Below are 6,551 nucleotides of genomic sequence, written 5' to 3' on the forward strand. Positions count from 1 at the left end.
GCTCTCCCCACCTCCTCCCCGCGGCTTTGAAACGCCAGGCACGGCCGGGCCGGGATTAAACCCACCTTCCCCCCCCGCTGCGGGCCTGCCGCCGGGAGCGGGCGCGGACCCAGACCTCCCCTCAGGCCACCACCGCGGGCGCGGGGGGCCGCGGGAGCCGCCTCCGCCCGAAGGGAGCCCCGGGGCGGGCAGCGGGGCACCGCGGAGCTCACCCGGGCGGGGGGCGGGGGCCATCTTGGAACCGGCGCCCCGCGCAGAGGGTACGGACCCCCGGGGCCGAGCCCCCGCATCCCGGCACCTGCCACATCCCCTCACGCTCACCCGCCGCGCCCCTCGCAGCCCCCCCCGACCCGCCCCGCCCCGCCCCGACCCCGGGGGCACGCGGACCCCCGCGCGCGGCACCGCCTCGTCCCGAGGAGGCGGCTTCGCGCCGCGGGGCTGCGGCTCCTACCTGCGGCCGGGCCTCCCGGGTGGCGGCGGGCGGGAGAGCGGGCGGGAGAGCGGACGGGCGCGCCCCAGCCTCCCTCTACCCGCGGAGCCGCACGCCCCGGCTCCCCATCGCCGTCGCCGCGCTGGGCCGGGCAGGGCCCGCCGGGCTCCTCCCATCAGGGCGGGGCCCCGCGGCGCGCGGAGCCGCCACGGCCGCTCACCAGGCCCGACCCCAGCCCCGCCCCCGCCTCTCCGCACACAGACACACGCCAAGGAAACGCTGGCGCTCCATTGGCCGGAGGAGGTGAGAACCGCGCCGAGCGGGGCGCCGATTGGCCGCGGGGGAAGGCGGCGGCCCGCCCCGCGAAGGTCGCGTGACGCCTGGTGGCGGGGGGTTCGGTGGGAGCGGGCTGCGGCGGTCCGTGTGCCCCTGCCCTCCACCCCCGCGCGGTTCGGAGCTGAGGAGTCTCGGCAGCGTCCGGGCCCTCTCCGGGCCTCCGCTCCTGGTGCTGCTCCGCAGTGCCCGGGTCACGGCCGGGAGCCTTCGCGGTCGGTGTCCGGTGTGGACCTCCCGCCTCAGGGAGCTCGGAAGCCGCCCGCGGACGGACGATGGTTGTCTGCGGGGGGTGAGCGCGGCGGCCGTCGGGTCGGGGCCCAGAGCCAGACGGGGCTCGGTAGCTGCCGGGGGCCGCGGTAGCTTCGCCCCGAGAGCGGGCTGCGACCCCGTCTGCGCGCGGGAGGGTGGGACCGTCCGCATTCAGTTGGCCTGCGCTGAACGGGCTGGGTTGACGAGAGGCGCCGGGGATTCTTCCCGGCTGTCTGGTGCGGGGTCCTGGCCAGCCGTGACAGGTGGGTTGGGACAGCCTCAATTCCCCTCTGCTTAGTGGGGCCTTCCCGCCTTGTCTGCAGGTCGTGTCGCGAGTGGGGTGTTTAATTGTGACAAAAATTCGTTGAGATACATAAACAGTTTTGTACCATTTCCTCTCATTTCTTGGGGCGGCGAGAAACGTTGCTAGACACATATTGTTTTGTAGCATGTAACAAAACTAATCGCATTCAGCCTCCAACATTTTTTCCGGTTCAATTTAAAATTATGGGGTTATGGCACGGTACAGGATTTCACTATGTTGTCAGTTGTCTTTTTGTTCAGATCAGCAAATCATTAACAATTTCTTCCTTCTTACCCATATCTTCAAAGACTTGGGATGCGGTTCTTCCCTTTGAGATCTGTCAGCAGCTGAAGCGTTCCTGAAAGGAAACCGGTTGAACATACGTGGTTAGTTTTGGAAGTTATTCTGAAAGGCAGTAATTACAATGCCTAGAGGTGCTAGACACGTCAAAGTGTAGCCCAGTTTCTGGATGAATGTGTATTTTTTGTGATTTTTGAGATCATATTTTAAATATTAATCTTGCTTTCCTTTTAAATAAATACTTAACAAGATTAAACAAATGCCAAGCTAATAATTTCCTTCTTTTTATGCTGAGTACCACCCAAGTATTTTTTCATATTTGAAGACTTAACCTCATGTGGAAAACTAATTAAAGAAAAAGTTCTGAGTTCTGATACTTTATATGCAAACTTTTAGTGGAGATCAGGCTGTTGTAGCAGAAACCTAAATTCACCAGGATGAAAGTGCTGACAGGCGCTAAGCAACAAAACTCCAAAACAAGTCTTCTGGCCAGAAATATTAATTGCCATTGTACCCATTCAAGTATTACCCGTCTTTTCCTATTGTAGAGTTTGGCAAGAGTGAGTTGAGCCCTCCATCGGTTTTGAAAAACTAAGTAACTCCTGTAAGCTGAACACTCCCATGTGATAGCAAACGAGATGAAACTAAGGAGAGAACGCAGAGCTTTCCACAGGTCAGTGCTTTTTCCAAATGCAGGGGAGACAACCATCTCCAGAGGACATTATTCAGCATGACTGTAATGAAGAACTAAGCATCCCAACGCTGTTAGATCAGTCTGAGTCTGAATGTCTGAGCCAGACTAGCAAAAGATAGGTAGGGAGTTAAATTTAGGCAGGTTAGATGCCCTTCTTCCTTTGATTTCCTTCCAGGGGTTTCTCTGGTGTGAAAGGACAGGAAGAAATCAGACACCTAAGAAACTGTTGTGCCGCACTCGTCCCCAAAAGACTTTAGATGTGACAGATATGTCTGGGGGATTTTATTCTGTTTTGTTGACACGGATGGAAATCTGCAGAAGCAGCATCCTACATCTCTCTCGGGGGACTGCAGCAGTAGAAAGACATCTCAGGTGGTACCACATCTGCAGATCACTGTAGGCCCACAAAATCTTCGTAGTTGCCTCTGAGATCTAGCCTATCACAATGTGTTGGCACCTCTCTCTTCAGTTGTTATGTTGTTGTTGCGAAACAACTAAAACATATTAACTACTTTCCTAAAATTATTTTTCCATGCAGGCAATTTCTGTATCTGGCACAAAGATGTCATATGATCATTAATAGGAAGTGAAACAGAGCCAGTTTCTCTGCAAAAACGTGGCCAGCCCTATGGGACAATTTGAGAACTCCTGCTTTGAATATGTTTAGGTGTATGTGTGTAGAGGCTGCTTTGGTGTTCTTAACCTCCTGACACTGACACTTTTGCTGTACATAGCTGAGATTCTTGCATAATTTAACAGAGCCATCTCAGGTGTCTCCCACTCTGTTCAGAGCAGTTGAGCTGTGTTCTTTTCCACATTTTGGCACACAGCTTGTATCGCATTACATTTACAGAAGAGTTTACCAGACTCACTTATTTAGAAAATTTCCTAGAGAGCAGGGATTTTTTTTTTTTCAAACATACATATATGAGTGGCTCCCAAAATATTTATGACATCTGCCTCCTGTCAAGTTTTTTTATTTCCTTGATTTTAGTCTGATATGAGTATAATTAATATTATTCATTTTTCTGTCTCAAATTCCAGCATTGTTGGTGCAAGTGAAATAAGTAGTCGTAGCGATCTTTTTTTTTTTTTTAATGATGCATTGTAAATGCTTGCTTACTATTTCATCTTCATAGTATTCCAGCAGACAGGCTTGTGGCTAGCAGGAAGGACTGGCTGAATGGAACTGGAACCAGCGCGAAATCTGTTTCAGCCATTGCAAACTGAGAATACTGGAAAATATATAAAAATTTATTCCTTTATTAAAAGCATATTTATATTGTTTTATCACTGTTTCCTGTTATAATTGCAAAACCTTCTGAAATTTGTTCAGCAAAACTCTGAGGTATATCTAGGTACAGTAAATGAATTATGCAAATGATTTTAGTGAAAGAACATGCACATTTGTGTGTACACAGTATTTGCCTGGTCTTCCTATTACAGAAGCAACCGGTAGTAAAATCCTAGTTTGTTAAAGTAAAGGAGTGCTCTAGAGACTCTAGATTTCTGACTGATATGGTAGAAAACTGTCATGTTTGTGTAGGGCACATGGAGCTTGAATACGTTAATATGAATAAATATTAAAATATGTTAAACATTATTTTTCATTGGTTTAGGTCATTTTCCTGAGGAAACAGGGCTTATGATATTTTGATGTTCATGAGCAACCTGTCTGTGAAGTCCCCCTTAGCAATTTCTGAATTTTTCTAGCTGCACTTAAGGTAATTTTAACTTTCTTCTTTCATTATATTTATAAAAATCTCAAAACATCCGTTTTTTTCCCTTCAACTTGTAAACTTTTGCTGTCTATAGAGTTCGCAGTATTTTTCTGTGAGACCTCCCTTATGATTTTCTGCTATATGAGTTTCTCCTCAGGATCCAGCTGTCATAAAGGTACATACATCATGTAGACAGACAACTTCAGGTCTGACCTTTTTATTCTTCTGCGTGCTCAATGAGCTTGCCATGGCTGTTTTTGCTGTGCTTAACCTATTTTGAATGTACATACAGTTTTGATAAATAACCAAGCTCAATTTTGCCACTTTGCCAAATGTTTCTTCTTCTTGCTCAGTCTTAGTTTTGCTTGCTGCAGACCATGTTGCTATCCCTTCTGCCATTCATACCACCAACTTCTCACTTAAAAAGTAGAAACTAAATAAAGTTGCTTGAGCAGAAATACAACAGTTTATCTCACAACAATTTACCTATTTGATTGATATTTCAAATTCTGTTTTACTTTTAATACTTCCCTGGATGTCTTCCTCACCATCTTGCTTCCAAACTGTATTAGATAAACTGTTCTGTAGTTTTTAGGCTCTTTCATCCAATTTCATGCTACTGACCTAAACTTGTCCAGTCATCGGGCTGCAGTCCAATGTGCTGAACTTTGCAGTACATTGATGCCACTCCATCCAGCCTGAGAAGTTCTGTTGGAGCCTCCTGTCTTGGAGTCTTCCTGTTCTGAAAAGTTAATTATGTTGATTATGAATGCTATTTCAGATTTTAATGGTGACAGTTTTCCAGTCCATATAAATAAATAGTTTTTCATGCAATTCCGCCTTGTGTCATTAGCGTCGGACCATCCCTTGTCTTTTCTTACTAGAATCTCACACTCTAATGATTTATTAATTCTGGTTTGCAGTTAAAACACTTCCATTACTGACATGCAGAAATTGGACATCTCCTCAGAGTTTTGCTGCCACCTCCTGATCCCTGGCACACCTACTGATATCTTATTTAATCTTGTTTAATGGCTTGGATTTGCTTAACTAAGCCACCTACCACTGCCAAACCGCACTGAACCAAAAGCAGGCATGCCCTTCATACTTCTTGATATTCATATTACATTTTAATACAGCGCTTGGAGAGGAGAAGAACACACACAGTTGACACTAAGAACAAAAAATGAGTGTTTACGGTCATTCTAAACAAAGGTGTACTTATGAGTTAAATGCTGATGTTGAAGTTTCTTACAAAACAACTTCAGGATTTGTGGAGGAGTTGTGAAGAAATTAAAAATATAATGAATGTGAAGTTTAGGATGTATTATCCCCAATTAGGCTTCCACTTTATTTTGCTGAACTCCTGGGGGGGTAAACTGTTTGCATCATGAGACAGTTAAAATGTCACTGCTTTCTTTATCTTCCCTGGCAATTACAGAAAACTACTATTATTAATGAATTTGGATGTGGCTGCAAGCCAAGAATGTGCTGTTTCATGAGTGTGATCCTGCTTGTGCATTTTAGTCTTCCACTCACAGACTAAGGAAAACTGATGCTCAGAGATCAAAGTCAGAAGCCACGGAGTGTGATCTGCCAGTTGCACACGTGTTTTTGAATGGCAGACAGAAGTATGAAGTAGAATGGAATTTGGTTGGATAAGCAGCTGTCATTTCATTTTAATTTGCTGTCTGATTGTCTGATCTCATTTCCCTACTTTTTCTCCCCTAAACCCTGTCTAATCCTCTCTTGCAGCTGGGAGGCAGAGTGCAGAACACCTGTGCAAACCAGAGCTAAAGCACTGAGCACAACGTGCTGCTCCTTTCCCTTTGGGCAGTGCGTGGCTACAGAATGGAAAACAGATCTGCCTTTGGCATTGTCTTAAGTTATCATGGCGTACAGTTGACAGTACCATGTGTAATCTTTAGGGAGTGAGAGGAAAGAGGCAACTGCTCAGGTACAGACACGACACCAAGATTAACAGGAGTTATATAGCTATAATCTCACAAAAGCACATCATCTAATAAAGAAGAGGGAGACGTGTTTTTTTCCACAAAGTGGCATACACTTGTGGCATGTTCTGAGCTTAAAACTTCTTTAATAAATCAGTGATATTATGCTAACAGGAAAATGGGATAACTGATGCTGAATGCCTGCAGCAAACAGTCTGTTCCAGAGGAAAGAGGTTTGCTTTGGAGCTAACCTAGCCCTCCCAGTTCACTAATGTTATGTACATGGCTGCAAATTGGGGAATACCAGAACTGGGGAGATGGTAGTCCAGAACAGGCAGAAGACACCAGCCCTGTGGATGTCTCCCTGACTAAACAATGTTACAGCAGCCATAATGCCTGAGATGCACCACCAGCACTTGTGCATTTAGTGAGTAGAGGAGAGTATCTTTCTAGGCTGAAAAATGAGCACCTGTTACTGATGAGATGCTCATTATCGGTCCAGCTGTTATCAGCTGTTATTAAGCACACTCATTCTCTATCAAATTGTTAACCTAATGTTTACTAG

General features: G+C 46.9%; 1 protein-coding gene and 1 long non-coding RNA gene across 8 annotated transcripts in view; one reads left to right on the forward strand and one right to left on the reverse strand.

The window, feature by feature from the left end:
• Positions 1–604, reverse strand: part of MPP7 (MAGUK p55 scaffold protein 7) — a 160,807-nt gene extending 160,203 nt beyond the window's left edge. For all 3 annotated transcript variants that reach the window (XM_075419596.1, XM_075419597.1, XM_075419594.1), the window contains exon 1: positions 452–604. The gene's annotated coding sequence lies outside the window, so the exon portion shown is untranslated. The remainder of the gene's footprint in view (positions 1–451) is intronic.
• Positions 605–823: 219 nt separating this feature from the next.
• On the forward strand, positions 824–4,824 carry LOC142361192 (uncharacterized). 5 transcript variants are annotated; one of them, XR_012763795.1, is made up of 4 exons: positions 824–1,055; positions 1,628–1,705; positions 2,168–4,037; positions 4,129–4,824. It is a non-coding gene; the product is annotated as an uncharacterized LOC142361192 (long non-coding RNA). The 5 variants fall into 5 exon arrangements; XR_012763796.1 differs by having other exon boundaries at positions 4,192–4,824; XR_012763797.1 differs by having other exon boundaries at positions 2,168–2,292; positions 3,453–4,824.
• Positions 4,825–6,551: the final 1,727 nt, after the last annotated feature.

The sequence above is a fragment of the Opisthocomus hoazin genome, chromosome 4 (assembly GCF_030867145.1).
Source record: "Opisthocomus hoazin isolate bOpiHoa1 chromosome 4, bOpiHoa1.hap1, whole genome shotgun sequence".
NCBI classification, from domain to species: domain Eukaryota; kingdom Metazoa; phylum Chordata; class Aves; order Opisthocomiformes; family Opisthocomidae; genus Opisthocomus; species Opisthocomus hoazin.